The sequence below is a fragment of the Lepisma saccharinum genome, chromosome 30, assembly GCF_977018435.1.
Source record: "Lepisma saccharinum chromosome 30, izLepSacc3.1, whole genome shotgun sequence".
NCBI lineage: Eukaryota > Metazoa > Arthropoda > Insecta > Zygentoma > Lepismatidae > Lepisma > Lepisma saccharinum.
In genome coordinates this window covers 35,644,018-35,662,212 of record NC_139258.1, presented here as the reverse complement: position 1 = coordinate 35,662,212, position 18,195 = coordinate 35,644,018, and the positions used below count along the sequence as shown (strand labels likewise).

General features: G+C 39.8%; 1 protein-coding gene across 11 annotated transcripts in view; it reads right to left on the bottom strand.

Moving 5' to 3' along the window:
- The window catches only part of LOC145981874 (disks large 1 tumor suppressor protein-like), a 1,252,559-nt gene that overhangs the window by 602,688 nt on the left and 631,676 nt on the right, over nt 1-18,195 (bottom strand). The window contains exon 1 of one of the 11 annotated variants that reach the window (XM_083115346.1): nt 8,660-8,826. The exons of the other annotated variants lie outside the window; for them this stretch is intronic. The gene's annotated coding sequence lies outside the window, so the exon portion shown is untranslated. Of the gene's footprint in view, nt 1-8,659; nt 8,827-18,195 lie in introns of those variants that run through there. 11 annotated transcript variants of the gene reach the window in all.

Below are 18,195 nucleotides of genomic sequence, written 5' to 3'. Positions count from 1 at the left end.
TGGGAAAGCCCTCCTGCTTCCACACATTTACGGCATGTTTTAAGGCAGTAGCGTACGCAGGATTTCATCAAGGGGGGGGGGGGGTTATATCTAAAACTATCTCCAAATTCACTTTACCATTGTTTTATTATACTTTAATTAAATAATAATACTCATAATTAATTAATAATACTTATAATTAATTAATTAGTTGAATTACTACTAATAATACTACTAATACCACTACTACTATTAAGTAGTAGAGATCTACATAAATATAGTATTTATGAAAGCAATAAAACGAAATTAATTTATAGTAATTCGATTTTTAACAAATTCTAGAGCATTTTTTCTTTCTTACGAAATAATTGTCTACTTAACGAGATGAGACATTTTAAGTGTGAAGAAAATCCATAAAAACAAGAAAATATATTAAAATAAATTGAAATAACCAAAGTACGGAACTCATCCAAGAAGCTGCGGGGGTCTGGTCAGTAGGGCACCTGACAACCATGCTGGAGATCCGGATTCGATTCCCGGAATTGGTTGGAATTTTTCCGGCTTTGTCCCCGCATAAATATCCCCGATAATTCACATCTGGATTGTCTCACTGTTATTACCAACAAAACATTTTACAATAATTAAGCTTATTGTCGTTTGAATTCAGAAATTCAAACGTGCCGCGGGAAGGCGGACTGGTGACTGAGTTATTCTTGTCGGCCTAGCCTTTGTCTATACATTAGCCGCTTTCAACGAACCAAGAACTTTCTTTAGTTAATGCTCATTGTTCACACAAAAAAATAAATGATCATTGAACATTGTTGCAGCAGAGATACAAAAGAACTTTTTTGCTCCTTGAAATCATAGTTGCCCCCCTTATACATTATTTTCAAGAATTCGTGTTTATTTTCAAGGCATTCACTCTTAAAGACGCGTGTTTAGAATGCTGTGCTTTTCATCGTGCTGCATGGGAATAATAATTCAAATTATAGTATTATTATTATTATTATTATTATTATTAGTAGTAGTAGTACTGTCGCAGGTCCTTGACAGTGATAAATTGGTCATTTTTATTTTTTCCACAGCATTTTTCATATAATTTTAAAAGCTCAAGGGGGGGTTTAAACCCCGTAACCCCCCCTTGCGTACGCCACTATTTTAAGGTCATTTTCACTAACACGTATCAGTTCCTATTCTGAATTGCTTCAATTTCTTTCCTGATGTATGTATGGCTTCAGGTTTAAAAGTTTGGTAGCTGACCGCGCAAGAGCCATGGGAATGTCTGTTCCTTGTGCATTGAGACCGAGGGATTTTTGAGGAGTATGTTCGAATCAAATCGTGCTCCAACGTCGTCTAGTTTTTCCCAAAGTAAGCTCACGCCGTTTTACCCTTCGCTTCTTATCAAGAACAGACCCCGTTTCCCTAAATTTGTTCACAAGTTTTGGAACACTGTTTCTGTGTGAAACGGGAACATCTAGGAATTCTGCTGCAAAACGCATTCCAAGTTCTCTACAAGAATTAGTAATAACGTGAGAGTCGTACATAAATAGCTATTCGTTGTTTTAAATTTTACGTATAGCTTGTCATTATTAGACCGTAGAAATGCACCAGTAATATATAAACTAAAAGAAAACAATCTAAAACACTTGTTAACAACTTGTCACTTCACAAACAAGTGCAAACTGGACACCAGCTATCTGGATACTGAAGCACTGACGCGTCCAATCGAAAGTCAGCGTACAGCTGTGGGTCTAAAGGCCGGCAGATACACTCCCACTGGCCGACCGCGAAAAACTCTGTAGTATGGCATATTTCACAAATAGAATCGATACATAATTTCTTATCATCTCGCCTAGCATAACAAGTAGCGAGCTCTCCAAGTCCCATGGGAATTCCAATCAATGGCGCTGTTTCAATACATGCATGGAATAATACACAAATTGCTCTATTGTAAACACCATGCAATTGCCAATGGTGTGTTGCATGGTTTGTTGAAACACAATAAGACACTCAGGTGCAAAGGACTTCAGGCCGCTGTGCAGAAGTGTTGCCAGAATATGAGAGCACAATTTCCCTTTCCAAGGGGTAAAATTTCCCTTTTGGACAATTTTTTCCCTTCGCCTAAGCAAATCATACAACAATAATAGTAGCAGTCTCGGTAATTTTTATTATTATTAGCGGTGGTGGTGGTGGAAGCAGCAGTAGTAGTATTTCAGTTGGTCCACTCTTGACAGGGACATGCTACGACCAGTATGGACAGAGTTGGAATGTTGATGCATACACAGTGTGTCTACTAAGTTTTTAGACTGGCAACACTGTAACAAGGTGAATGCTGCCATCTGGCGTTTGGTACATGTATTATGTAGTGTCACACGTGGTGACTGTGCAGTGAAATCGGTGCCTGTTTCGGTACAATATTGAGTGAATTACAGCTTTTAAATGTGTGCAGCGTTTTCTACCCGTCATGCATTTGAAAACAGAACAAAGAGTGACGATAAAGTTATGTGTAAAAGCCCATAAAACCGTTGACATGCTGAGAACTTCTTACAAGGCAATGAAGAATTGGCATCGTTGATTCCGTGACGGTCAGCAAGATGTGGCGGATGATCCAAGTGAGGGTCGTCCGTCCACCAGTAATGAATGAAAACCGTGCGCAGTCACCGAGGCTGATTGATGATTACAACTGTGTATAGAGCCATTTTGGAGCGCTTGCGCGACTGAGACCAGAGCTGGTTGATTCCGGTTCCTGCAGCACGACAATGCGCCAAGGCACAAGGCACCCACCTTATTCGCCAGATTTGGCCGACTACATTTTATTCCCGAAAATGAAGTCCCCCCTGAAGGGCCAACGTTTTGACAATATTTTGGAACTCACAATTGATGAAGCTGTGACGAGGCACATAAACATAATCCCAAGAGATTTCCACCTTATTGTATTGTCAGTCTAAAATCTTTATAGACATACTGTGTATGAACCACTTCTTGCTATTTAATAGTGATTTTATAAACAGCCCCCTTTCAGAAAATGCTGGAACTCAAATACAGAAAAGCCGGCCCCCTGGGCGGAGTGGATACCCCAACGCGTTACGACGCCAGGGGTCCCGGGTTAGAATCCTGACCTGGGCATGGATGTTTGTGAGTGTCCATTCATCAAGTTCATCATATCATTACTCATCCCAATCTTCGCAAATTAGTCAAAAGTGGCACAAATAAGCGAAGTAAAATAAAGCAAATCAATCAATGAATCGCATACAGAAAAGGACGTAGAGAACAGGAGAGGTAGCAACATTCACAAGGGGAGTGCACAGAGAGGAAGAGCAGAAGCTTTCCTCAAGTGAAGACCGGTCTCCTGCAATGTATCTGGCACGAGGCCAAGAGGAAGCTTTGGATAATTATACTTTCGCACGTGCTGCCGGGGTCTGGAAGGAGACACGCTTCTATCACAGAAGAGATAAAGGAACCGTCATCTACTGTCCGAAGCAGAAGATGAGCTTGAAAGTCCGTTTGTACACACAGAGGCTTAAGGAATGAATTATTCCCCTAGTCTCGTGTTATGCAATGTTCTGTTCCGAGTCGCCTACTGCCCATGCCTCATCCGGCCAGTCATCGCTCCCAGATATGCGTCCTTGGAAACAGCGCCAGGAGACACAATGGAATGTCGGCGGAAACATGCACAGGTTATATTTCAAAAGCCTCGTGGCGTGATTTGTCTAGGAATTAAGTTATTTTCCTTAAGCGACGTGTAGAACCTGCTTTTCCTCACGACTATGGCTAAACTGCCAAGTCCAGCAGCCAAGGGCGTCCGCAGGATTTCATATCTTGCTCCTCAGACACAGAACTTATATTTCACATTTTATTATTATTATTTTACAAATCATAGAATTCAAATTGAGTGAAAATATCTTGAAGTATGGTAAAGGTACAGTTCGCCGTGCTATGAAGGCACATTTTAAGGGATGTAAGGTTAGGGCCCCACATCATAGGCGGAGTTCTGGAGGGGCCAGGGGGGCCTGGCCCCCAATTTAAAAAAGATTAAAAAATAACACATGATTAAGTTCAGTTACTGCATTTTTTGTTATGAAGCCATACCGCAAATCTGGACGTTTGGAATGATCTCATGTGCGGTAATTTTTCTAAAATTTCTGAAGCTTACTATTGTACCGTAGTAACTTTTCTAAAGTAATACGATCATTGTATCAATAAAAAAATAATGAAATGCAAAATGCAATAATCGTACTGTTTTGCGTCTTTTAAAACTGACAACCAATATACTAATTAATATTTGTTTACTTAAGTGAGGAAATTTAACATTTTCAAATCTAAAAGGCTTAGAACTCAGTGTCTTTAAGTTGTCTTTTTTTTATTTCCGGGGGAAGGCCTCCGGCCCCCTTATAAACTAGGGGATATTCAATAACCCTCAGGTACATCATATGCTTCTCCCAGAGTTAAGTCCCCCCAAAGCAAAAGCTCAAACTCCGTCCATGTGGTGCCCATTCGATATCGAAACTCCGGCCGCCCTTACCCTCCCCCCCCCCCCCGGTTGCCACCAACTACCCATTGATTTGAGACTAGGTGAGCCCCGATGCTGATTTATGCGGGGACAAGGCCTTAAAAATTCCGACCCGGGAATCGAACCCGGTCTCCCGCTTGGCACTCAAGACACCATACCGACTCCTTTTTGTTTTTTTATAAAGAATACCCTATGCGGTAGTATCCCTATCATTCACAATTTTCTCAACTTTCACACATATCAATTTTCACTATATTCTCGGTTTTTCTCATTACCGACATACACAAACATCCATGTACTATCCGGGATTCGAACCCGGGACCCCTGGCTTTGTAGCACGACGAGCTGATCACTTCGCCACGGAGGGCAACCACCTTCCGACTTGACCCACTATTTGAATAGAAACTGCATCCGCCTTGCTTCCTTTCCATCAACATGTATCACTTGGGTGATGAACATTTCATTATCTTTTTTGTAATTTTTCACGATGCACAGATGTCAAATAGAAACCACTTAATCACCATTACCTATGATCCATGTTTTCCCGCATCGAAGGGTAGAGTATAAAAAAGTAATTCAAAATGACGATGTGTGAATTATCAAGGTCAGGTGATGACTTCGGGAAATAATTTCCGAATTTCTATATGCTGAATGGTCGAGAAATTCTAACAGATCGTATTGGAAAGTGGGAAATTCATGGCATTTCTTTTTGCACTAAAAGTGTCAAAAAATTCTTGAAATTAACCGCTTTGTTCCAGAAGGGGAAATAATGTGTAGAATTTGGGATTTTCACAGCGTTCGGAAATTTCGAAAGATTCCCGTCCCGGAACTGGTCCGGAAATGTCAAATTTTCTGTCCCGAACGTCGGAATTATAAAAATTTCCCCTTCCAATATCGTCCTGACCAATAATTTTATGATTCTGTGGTGAAAAAGGGTTTTCCTTTCTTTGTTAGACATGGGAATAACTGCTGTACCTTGCAGCCTGTAAGTCACAGAAAACAGTATTATTTATAATGAAATATCACCATTCGAATTATATTGTCTTTTCGAAGATATTTCATGGGGGGTACCCTCCTTCCCCCCTTGACAGTAGCGTAAACAGAACATGGCAACACCAGTAAAACTACAAGTTACTAGAGCACTCACTAAATATTGTTAAGTTTACTTGGCTTAAGTAGAATGTAGTAGCTAATATATGTACGTTATACACGAATGGAACGAATGGACGAAGATGGAGGGATAACGTTTAGATGGACCTAAAGGAAATCGGTAGGGATGGAAAAGAGTATAAAGATCTTGCTCAGGATAGGGACAGATGGAAGGCCTGTGTTACTGTAGCCATGAACCTTCGGGTTTAAGAAGGCTAGAGAGTTAGTTAGTTATATCTATATTATACCACTAGATTCGAATCCTGAGAACCACTGCGTTTTCCCCATCATCCATTTCATCAATATCGATTGACCAAAGAGGTAGAAGCGAAGAAAGATAAAAGAAATGCAAAGAAAATGCCGTTTTTCTGCCACTTTTGGCTAATCATGACGGTGAAGGTGAGTCATGATGAAATGAAAGTGATGAAGTGTACTCACAAACAGCATCCATGTCAAGGCCGGGATTGGAGCGCAGAAACTTCGGTCGCGGGCCGGCGCTTTTCTGCATCTTTAGGCAAATTGTAACAATGAGGATTAGAAGCTGCTGATTAAATTAAATGAACACACGTGTCTACGACAGAACACGAACCTGAGACCTTTAGTACAACGCGATCGTCCCAAGGTGACGGAAAGACAGAGAATAAGGATTTGCGAGAGATATAAGTGTGTGCGTATGCGTGTACACGGTCGGACACACACACAACCTGAGAGAGGGGAGGCTATAGGTATAGGGTACCTATATACACACACGCGCACTTAGATCTTTATATCTCTCGCAAATCCCTATTATCCTTCTTTCCGTCACCTAGTGTGTGTGTGTGTGTGTGTGTGGAGAGAGAGAGAGAGAGAGAGAGAGAGAGAGAGAGAGAGAGAGAGAGAGAGAGAGAGAGAGAGAGAGAGCTATATCGTACTAAATTACGAGCGTCCCTAGATTAGATCTCCGAAGGAATTCCAAAATTTCGATGCTTTTCCAGCATCCTAAGGAAAATGCTACTTAGAAATAATACCAGAATCCATTCTTGGACTCGGAAAACATCGGCGTGTGTATGATCACCCGTCAACCAATAAAACTCGCCACGGCTTACTTATAGTTTCCAATTTCATTAAACGTTCGAAAAGAAATTATGGAATGAAATGCAACCAGGTATGAGTCTAATTAACATTTGCCTCTGCCAGTAATCGCTGTAGTCCTCGTTTGTTTAGAAGTTCTCAACTGTCAAAGCAAGAACATAATATTATGGAATATTTGTTCAAAAATCACGGGAAAATGTCCGAATTGACTATTCTTTGTTCGCATCACACTACTTACAATTGCAAGACTATAAGGATGACATATGCTTTTACAACAAATCTTCATTGCCACTATCCTATGAGAGGATTATGATACATGAAATCGTAAATATAACTAGTACTAATAAATATAGTGATGTAAGTTTTAACGATAAAAAGGTAAGAAATAAGGAAAAGATATGCAAGTAAAATCTCGATATTCATTAACTCTTTATGTGAATAAATGGCAAATTTCAAAACATTTTAAATGGTTTGTTCATTCTTGGAAAAATCAGACACAAGTGTATTGTATGCTATAAATCAGGTTTAGATAAATAGTTCTGGAGAAGAAAGCCTCAGCATTTCTTTCGAACTTGTACTTTAAAAGAATATGGAGTTTCTTGGTAATATTAAAGTACCCAATAGTTTACAGTTGAAGAGGAGATGGAACTAAAACAATAGTCTCATCAAGTAGTAGCAGTAGATTTCAGTAGTTTTCATCTCATGGTACTATCTTGTAACTCATATCAGACTTATCCTCGAGGGTACAATGAAAAACATTGTGATTTATTTATTTCTAAGTTTGAGGAATGGAAAATGGCCCTTTATTTAAAAATATCTAATAGGAAGGTAACAAGTATTTCAAGGCGACATCTAAAGCGGAAACAGGATGTGTTTATTAATTGAGCTAGATTCGCGTCAGCGAAACGACCATTCATTTTCATCTGCTGAGTGGTCAATATCGTAGGATATCGTGGGAAGGAGCTTCTTCCCACTGACGTAAGAACTAATGTTACATCTCCGCAACCACAAGGAGCAGATAGTTTCAGTTGCAATACACACGCACAGTGGTGCCAACTTAGGCTCGAGCCCAAACAATAATTTGCCTGTTACTATATTCTAACGGGTGACCCCCCAAAAAGGTAGCTGAATAATTTTCGTTACCTTATGTTTCGGTTACCTTTTTTGGGGCAACCCTGTATTTTAGAAACAATCCCAGCATATCCAACAATAATTTTGACATATGGCATAGCGCTAAAGCTATCGGCTTGTAATCAAGGGATCCCAGTGGAGACACAGTGGTTGGAATCGCGCTTAAAGTAAGTACGAAATTAGTGTAAACAAAATCACGTGATTTATGGAAAACAGTTCCTTTCCTATGATTTAATTCTGGTGTTATTTTGCCCATGAATATATTGGTCGTAGCTGTACAACTCATAATATAATGCCCCACAACCTCATTATAGCAGCTAGATTGATTGATTGATTGATTTGCTTTATTTTACTTCGCTTTTTGTTCCACTTTTGGCTAATTTACGAAGATGGGGATGAGTGATGAAATTGATGAATGGATTTAAGTCCATTTTATGCACAGAAAGGCTAATTGAGACTGGATTTACAGTTTAAAGTTAGATTCGAGCCACTATGTGCCTCCCCGGGTATCGAACCTGGAGCCCCTTGAGTACAAGGCGACGACCACCACGGAATCGTGAAGGCACGCCACTCACAATCAGTTGATTGCACAGTTTAAGATCCTAAATCATCGTCAAACACCTTACGCCGGCCCCCGTGGCGGAATGGTTAGCACATCGCGCTACGACACCAGGAGTCCCGGGTTCGAATCCCGGCCTGGGCATGGATGTTTGTGAGTGTCCATTCGTCATATCATCACTCATCCCCATCGCAAATTAGCCAAAAAGTGGCACAAGAAGCCAAGTAAAATAAAACAAATTAACCAATCAAAGACCTTACCTCTGTTATCGATATCGCATTTATTGCTGTTTTTCCCCTTATAAAGCTGGTTTCAGATATGTATTAAAAGCACTGCACACGGAGCGACAATACAAGATTTTAACAAATGGTACACAAGGGAACGCAACACAAACTTCTTAAAATATACACGAGCACCACACACACACACACACAATCACAACACGCACTAACAACCGGACGCTTGTCAACCGATGCGCAGGCAACATACGCGACGAGAGAACTGCAGCGGGTCACGCGTCAGATACCCGCCCGACCACTCCGGCTTTTGGGCTTCCATCGCGTCGAGCCACAAGTCAAGGTCAAGTGATTACAACCACGTCACGGACAGTAGCTGGTGTCTCCTGCAGTTCCGCTCGAGTGCCACGGAATGGCGTTGAGTCGCCGTCTGTACAGTTATCATATCCTTCGTTTGGAAATCATTGCAAGCAGAAAAACAGCTGGAGGACAATGATCCCAAGACCAAAACAAATGAAAGTATCGTGTGGGAGTGTTCGTAGTCAACCGTTCCAAGAATGGTCGGTTCGAGAAAACTCGGTATCAGCTTCTGATATGATTCGTACCGTCATATCATCGGATAAATTATCCAAATGATAATATATGGGTTAGCGTCTCGTCCTGTTCGCGTCTGGCTATATTCTCATTATTGGAGTGGATCTTGATTTCGATTCGAAGACTCACCACTTATATACATAACACCTCTACACCAAGAAAGAACAACTGTGCGATTGATATATTGCAATATGAATAAAACATTACATAGGAAACAAATTTCTAAGGCTTGTTAATATGATAAAAGTATGCAATAATGAAATAGAAAGTATAATTAATTCCTGAGGGTATTAATATGTCTGACAAATTTACAACTCATGATTGGTTAAAACAAGGAGATGCATTGTCTCAATTGCTCTTTAATATTGCTTTAGCATATGCTGTAAGAAATGTAAAATAAACTAACGAAGGACTAACATTAAATGGTGCGACTCGGATGTTGGCATATGCAGATGATGTAGACTTATTAGGGGATGATAAAAATACAATTAAGAATAATGTTAAAATATTTTTCAAAGAGGTAGGTTTGGAAGTTAGCAAAGAGAAGCCTAAATATATGTTTACAGCCCGAAACCAAGCGTTAGGAATTAATCAAAATTCAATTATTGATAACAACTCGTTTAAATCGGTTTCCAGATTCAAGTACTTAGGAGTACACATGAAAATGATATTAAAGAGGAAATAAAATGCAGGCTTAATTCAGGAAATGCATGTTACTTTTCTCTTCATAAACTTTTATCTTCTCGTATACTATCTAAGAAAGTAAAAGTTAAAATATAGAAAATAGTAATTTTGCCTGTAGTAATGTATGGATGTGAAACTTGGTCTCTTACATTACGAGAGGAACATAAAACATAAATTAAGAGTATTTGAAGATATAATCCTTAGATTGATTGATTGATGTGGTGTTTTAAGTCCACTTTATGCACAGTAAGGCTAATCGGGACTGGACCTACAGTTTAAAGTGGGATCCGAACCACTATGTGCCTCCACCGGGTATCGAACCCGGGACCTCTTGATTATAAGGCGATGACGATAGAATTATTAGAAAAATATTTGGATCTAAAAGGGATGAGGAGACAGGTGAGTGGAGAAGGTTACATAATTTAGAAGTACATAATTTCTATTCATGTCCAGATATTATTAGAATAATTAAATCAAGAAGACTTAGGTGGGCAGGCCATGTGGCACGAATGGGGGAGGAAAGAGGAGTTTACAGGATTCTTGTTGGGAAACCTGATGGTAAGAGACCTGTAGGAAGGCCAAGACGAAGATGGAGGGATAACGTTGAGATGGACCTAAAGGAAATCGGTAAGGATGGAAAAGATTGGATTGATCTTGCTCAGAATAGGGACAGATGGGAGGGAGGCTTGTGTTCCTGCAGGCATACATCTTCGGGTTTAATAAGGCTAGAGAGTTAAGTTAATTTCTAAGGCACTGGTTCTCGCCACCGAATTTCCCGGGTTCGAGTCTCTCCTGGGCATGGATGTTCTTTGTGAATGTCTCTTCATCTATTTCATTGAATCATCACTCATCCTCATTGTTGCGACTACACATATGTGGAAGAATAATACTAAATAATAAAAATACAAATATTTCTTCGAGCTTTATTGTTAGTATTATCATTTTGAATATATTTGTGCGGGCTTGAACCCCCAAACTCCTTCTCTGTGAACGCCATTGCTAAATCAAATAAAATGTAGTCCTATCTCATTCAGTAACGTTGCGAGACTGAATACAAAACGATGTTCAAGGACCGACTGGATAAAAACATTTAGGTTCTATGCTGATTAAATTCTGAACACAGCAGCAATCAGCCATATTAAAGTGCCATAACGCAGCGGTTGGTTTTTCAATATAATCCCCACGTGATGCGTACGAATGCATATAATTGAGCAACCTGAAAATCAACCACCATGTTCCATTGACTGAAGACTTTTGTGGTGTGTAATTTCCATGGTGTGGTGTGGACGACAAAAACGTCATGATGGAAATCTCCAAGCTCTAATTAGGAAGTCAAGCAGGTTTCGTAGAAATCTCATTTGCATTTAGAGCCAGGAAAAAAAAAACAATGGAAATTGTGGGGGAGGGGAGTAGAGAAGGAAAGTGGAACTAATTATTCGTCTCACGAAAGAAGTAAGTTTTATTCGTAATACTGCTTCCAACTCTCTTTTCATGTTTGCCTGATGTGTTGAGCAAGTTTTGCCTGGATGACTTTTACGTTTTCACTGAAGCTGTACTAAAATCTGTTTGACATTTATCACGAGGTTTTGAAGGAAGACATGTGCTTGCAGGAGGTTGCAATACAACTGCCAACTGCAGACGTTTAATGAATTTTTCCTATTATTTTAATGCATTTTAACCAAGAGTTTTGTAAGACCAGTTTTGTAAATTCCTAAACAAGTTTACATTTCAAACAAATGTGCTTAGGTGATCTGCCATGCTTGACTGTAGTTTATGTTCAAGAACAGACATAATGATCATGGAATCGTATTGACAATTAACTAACTCTCTGGCATTCCTAAACCCGAAGCAAGTTTAACGCAGCAATATACCGTCTTCTCCCTGTCCCTATCCTGGGAAAGACTAATCCACTCTTGATCATCTGTCGTTCCATCTTCTTCATGGCCTTCCTCCAGGTCCCTTACCATCAGGTTTCCCAACAAGAGCATTGCCAATCTCTCCTATGTGTGCTACGTAAGCCGCACACCGAAGTATTTGTGTTTTAATTATTCTATTTATCTCAGGAGATAAATGTAGATTAATGAGCTCAGTATGATGTAATCTTCTCCACTCGCCTGTTGTTTAATGTACAAATACCTTTAAGACATTCTTGTGTTACTCCTTGAGTGTAAAGGACCAACTTTCCGCTATGGCCAAAATACGACAATTAAATTACTCCGATTATAAGAAAATATTGTTCTTAATACTATCTTGAATCTGCAATCTTGAATTATATTTGGTCTCTGAACTTATGTACAAGAATGTACGTAACTATTAATTTAAAATTTCATCCGAATGCGCTATCGAGTGGTCAGCAGCCCATTTAGCTGCAGACCCTTCCACAACTTTGATATCCACTGTCAATATCCTGCCTTCGTAGCGGAATGGTTAGCATACCGCGCTTCGACGCCAGGGGTCCCGGGTGTTCCTTGTGAGTGTCCTTTCATCAATTTCATCGTATCATTACTCATCCTCATCTTCGCGATTAGCCAAAGGTGTGCAGAAACGCGAAATATAATACACCAACTCAATCAATCGACTGTCTATAAAACTTTAACTCTTTAACTCCAAAAGAGAACAAGCTTTAATTAGTAGATCACACGTTTCTGTCTGTGCCCTTTAACAACACTAGGTTGATAGTGACTTCCCGTTTTGCCTAATGGTCACAAACACAAGATACATTTGACAACCATCCGCAATTTTGGGCGAAACGGGAAGTTGAAGAGAAATAAATCGATGCCCATATTTGAGACAGGAAATTCTGAGAAGAAACAGGAGAATATATACTTGTAATGCAGACCTTTTAATGTTTACCTTACTGGTAAAAAAATCGTAGTAATGTACGTCTTGATAGTGTGTAAAAATCTTTAATTTCCATATATCTTTGATATTTAAGCAAGAATTTTTGGTGACTAAACTGTACCACTCTAACTGTGCATGTTAGCGTTGAACAGATTGAGTTACGCAAAATAAATCTAAAATGTTAAAGAAACGTGGGCCTCCCCGGTAGCGTAGTGGTAACGTCGTCGCCTTGAAATCAAGGGGTCCGGGTTCGATACTCGGTGGAGGCACATTACACATTCCACGTTAAACTGTAGGTCCAGTCCCAATTGGCCTATCTGTGCATAAAGTTACGTTAAAACAAAAATCTAAATAAATGTGTCGTCCGTTATGCGTACTAAATCCCCAACAAATACCAATACATTTATCTGAATCTTAGATGCAGGCATAAGTAGAGCGATCGCTCCGTGCGGTGCGAGCTTCCCGCCTGCTTACTGCGCCTCAAGGCCAGTAGGCATCAGAGCAGGAATGGGGTATACTCGTACGTTGAGAGATAAAAGGTATTGAGATGGGCAAGGCGTCATCCTTTTCACGGAACCCTCTCCTGTTTCTTTTAACATGATCACAATGACACCCTGCACTGTTACCCGCGGATCAGATGGCATGAGATTTTCCATTGCACGAACGCGATCGACGAAGCCTCCTGTCTCACTTCTTACAACGCTACAGCACCGCCGCTCGCTCTACTTGCTCGTTTGAGCAGGCATGTTTGTAATGAGTTGTGAGATTTTCATAATGTTTCACAAGCAATTTCGTATCCAAACGAAAATTTGTAATTAGTCGGTAGGGTGCCGATCTCTGTAGTGGGATGGTTAGCACAGCGCACTACGATGCCAGGTTCGAATCCCGGCCTTGTGAGTGTCCCTTCGTCATTTTCATAAATTCATCACTCATCTTCATCTTCGCGATTAGCTAAAAGTAGCAGAAAAGCGCAGTAAAATACACCACATCAATAGGATGTCTGATTACCCACACGAGAGACCCGAATTCGATTCCTGGGCTGAGTCTTTTGAGGTAGAAATTCAAGCCTAAAATTGGTAAACGCTGCAAGTGCCACAATAATTCAAACACCGTTTTCCACGTTAAACTGTGAAATGTGCCATGCTTTAAAATGTGGTAAACGTGAAGTGTGGCTGGTAGCCCTCTAAGTAGTTCAAAGGGCGTGCAAAGAGGTCACTAGTGTGCACGTTCTTACGGGCTGATGTGCGGAACGATGCGATTTCCCAGCACTTTCGCTTTTGGCACTTACAACGTTAACCACTTTTAGTCCTCAATTGTTCGATAATATTCCTGTTCTGTGGCTTACATGAATGCGTACGTAATGAATATGTATCTAGGTGTAAAGGCGACCGGAGCGTCGTGCTCATCACACCCCTTCCATTATGCACATCAATAATGTCTGGTGGCCTCACGTTAACACCTTCCTATCTTTATCCCAAAATCATATTTACTGACTGGGTAGTGCGTCACAGAAGAAACTACGAGATACAAATTTCCTCTCATTTCAATTTTTCCCTATTCCGCTCCGCCTCAAATGGTGAGCAGGTTATAATTCACAATATCATGTACTGATACGCTACGCCAAAGAGGAATACACGAGCGGATATACGAGGGAAAAATAAGAACACGGCAGTGTGAAATGCAGTAGCTTCATTCACAATTATTCTATCACTGGAACAAGCTGGAAGCTTGATTCAGCAAGGAGACTAACCATAAATTAGTGATTGCAGAATGACAATGACAGAAGGGCAAATGAAAGAAAGGACATGTAATAGAACTAGTTTCAAAGTATGAATATTTACAGGTCGTTAAATATTCCGACCGTAAAGTCAAGTTTACCTGAAAGGGCACGCCGGGATATGTTAGCACGTTACATATGGGCGGGGTACACATGTTGCCACGTTGCCTAACTTCATTTGGCAAGTACGGCTTGCAGAACTAACATCCAGGATATTTCAGTGCAGAACTGACCACGGTAGTGTTAATTTTTAAGTTGTAATACTAATAACAACAACATAACAGGTCCTCCCCGATGGCGAAATGCTAACGTTGTTGCCTTGTTCAATCCCCAATGGAGGCACATTGCACAGTGGTGCGGATATTACTTGAAACTGTAAGTCCAGTCTCGATTAGCAGACTTATGCATTAAATTGATTTAACACAAATCTTGGTCGATTTTTGGCACCTGCAAGATTTTTTTATAGAGGGAGTCCAAATGAAAGATTTGAGTCGTTATGTTCGATAAAGTGAGATTATGTTTACGTGTTATTGTTGCTGAGTTGGTGTTTTAAGTCCACTTTATGCACAGTAAGGCTAATCGGAACTGGACCTACAGTTTAAAGTACAATCCGAACCACTATGAGCCTCCACTGGGTATCGAACCCGGGACCCCTTCATAACAAGGCGACGATGCTACCACTGCGCCATCGGGGAGGCCTTAGGTGTTGTAATAAGAGCGAAAAGGTTTAAGGAAGAGATCAATAAACAGAGAGCGAGAGGGAGAAGGAAAGAAGAATAAATTTACAACCCAGAGAGAAAGAAAAATAAATAAAGAAACACTAAGAGAGAGAGAGAGAGAGTGAGAGAGAAAGAGAGAGAAGACAAAGGAAGTAAAATAAATAAACGACACACAAACACACGAGCAGAGAGAAAGAGAGCGTAGAAGGAAAAATGAAAGAATATCGATGATGCAGAAAGAGAACAGTAAGAGAATTTATCTGACAGAAAAGAGGGGTAAAACAGGAAAGAAATGGTATCGTACCCAAGGTATTGGGTAAGAAGTATAAAGTCTTAGCATAGCAGGAAGCAGAGAAAGGAATGCAGAATAAGCAAGGAGGCAAACGTTAAGGGAGTGACTCAGGAGGTGTGATCAGTTGGCGAGAATAGGAGAGAGAGTAAGGTCTGCGGATTGTGAGAGAAAAGCAAAGTGGAGAACGATTATTGGACGATGGTGTGTGATAGATTCGATGTCTGACAGGGAGGTCAGACAAGTGATAGTTGAGAGGACAAGTGTAGGAACAATCTTCATATATTTGTAAGGCAAGTAATATCCTTTTCTTAACCAATCCATATCGGTTGTCATGGAGAGTATAAAACCCATATCTAATCTAAGTTAATTTCTATCGCCATTCCTTTAAAAAGTAACCTCTTGCATTTATCACATTTAGGCCAAGCGAGTGATAACCATCTGAGAGATGAATGAGAAATAACTACATCACCCAATTCAATCTAGAGGTTCTTGGTTCGATCCCAAACGCAGCATGGGAGTTGCGTTACGAAATGATCTAAACGAGATGAAGTAACCACAACGAAGAAAAGCTCGAAGGAAGATACCAATAGACAAGGGAAAAAGTTACAAATAAAATAGAAAAATACGTAGATTTTTTCTTCCTTCGCTTTCTCATTTTAGACTTTCATCAATCAGCTGCAAGTTACTGCTGTGCCTGTCTTAATCACATAGTAAAAATCCAATCACATGAAAGTACACATGTAGCATGTGCGGACAACAGATACATGGGTGTCCATAGAATTATTTTTAAGGAGGAGGGGTCAAAATCATTAGAGAATCAATCTTATCTGTAGAAAAAAAGTAGATCTGTTGGGTGTTTAACAGCTTTCATAATTTTACAACCATGGAGGAACATAAATAAATAGTGTACCTGAATTAGGTGCATCCTGTATACGATTTAGAGAAATAATCCAAACAATAACAAGTCAAGTACCCTCATGGAGTAAAATCAAAATAACTGAACTTTAGTTTAAATACTATGTAATATGCGAAGCATGTTCAGTGTATCCGGTAATCAGAAATTTGCAATGGCGTTAGTCACAGTTGAACATACTTGATCCATTGATATTAGTTATAAATGTAGTTGCCGTGTCTATCAATGTTCTTATGCCAACGTACCACCAGTGAAGCGATAACCTTGGGGTGGGGGGGGATCTCAACCAGCTAAACTTTCTCATCGTTCCCCAAAAAGATTTTTCTTAATTCTTCTCTGGATCTTTAACCGACATCAGCCAAATCGTTTTCGAAAATTCCTCTTTTCGAACACTGTTATGATATTCCAAATTAATAAAAATTACATCTGCTTAGAAATTATTCTAGAGCATTTTCTCATGGCTTGGTTTCGCTATTATCTAGATATTTGTACTGGGAAATAGGCTTCCGTAGTCACGAAACTATTTCATACACCAAGGCAATAGCAAAGCCAAACCACACGAAAGTTCACGCGAATGTCCTAGAAGGAATTCTAAGCAGACGTAATTTTTCATAATTTGAATATCAAAGCTGTTTTTCTAAAAGTGAGGAAATTTCGAAATCACTGGCGTCGACCAAAGTTACGGTCGAGCCTTGAAAGATCCTAAGAGCTAGTGGCCAAGTCCGGAGAGTAGGGTAAGCACTTGTCTGAACGTCGGAGCAGCGGTATGTTAACAGGCATTGTCATGTTGCAATCAATATATAAAAATGTATATGTTAAAGATTGCTATGGGGCTTCCGCAGTTAATACAGGGAATTCGGTTCCATTAATAGTAGAACAAGTATGGGAACTTTTCTTCATCGGCATTTTGCGTGAGATATTATTACAAAATTCTGGTTATATATTGAACATACCTTGTATAATACCTTCTTGATGTATCTTGCAGAATAGTTTTTCAGTAATTTTAGTAGCATTACAAAAACTGAAACGTAAGTTGTATAGTTAGAACAGTACATACCACTGTCCCATAAAATCAATTTGTTATAGCTAACAGCTGCGTAATAGCCAAGTTGTTGAAATGACAGGAATTAGAGAGAGGGAATTTTTTCTTATGCTTAAGTAAGGATAGGTAAATTACAGAAGTGTATTTGTTGTTTTGTCACACGTTATAGCAGAGGAAAACAAACCTTGGAAGATACTTGTAACAAACAATGTAATTAACACTGCCATCTTCAGGATGATTCTCTCAACTTCGTTTCTGAGAGAGAATTGTAATTAGGAAACTCCATTTGCTCTATTACTAAGGGTGTCCCAATGCAATTTGATGATCATGTAATATGCACAATACAGATAAAGGCGAATGCGTGACGGGTTGCCCCACCCAGACATAAGTAACATTTCCGCTAAAATGAACTGTAGGTTGTATTCATAACGTACACCCTAATGAACAATGTGACAAACTATACTGAGCAAGTTTAGTTTAACTGGTTCCCATACCAATAGAAAATGAATGCTGGACAACTAGGAGCCAATGGAAACCAGGGAAGCAGCTCTTACATATGCGCTGTTGCCACTTCGTACTTTAATCCTTACTTTTACATGTCTTATTAATGTTCATTTTGCGCAGTTGACGTAGTAGTCTAGTGGTTAGTGTGCTGTGCATACATTTGTGCATTATTGTGTAGCTTATCCGTAAACTGA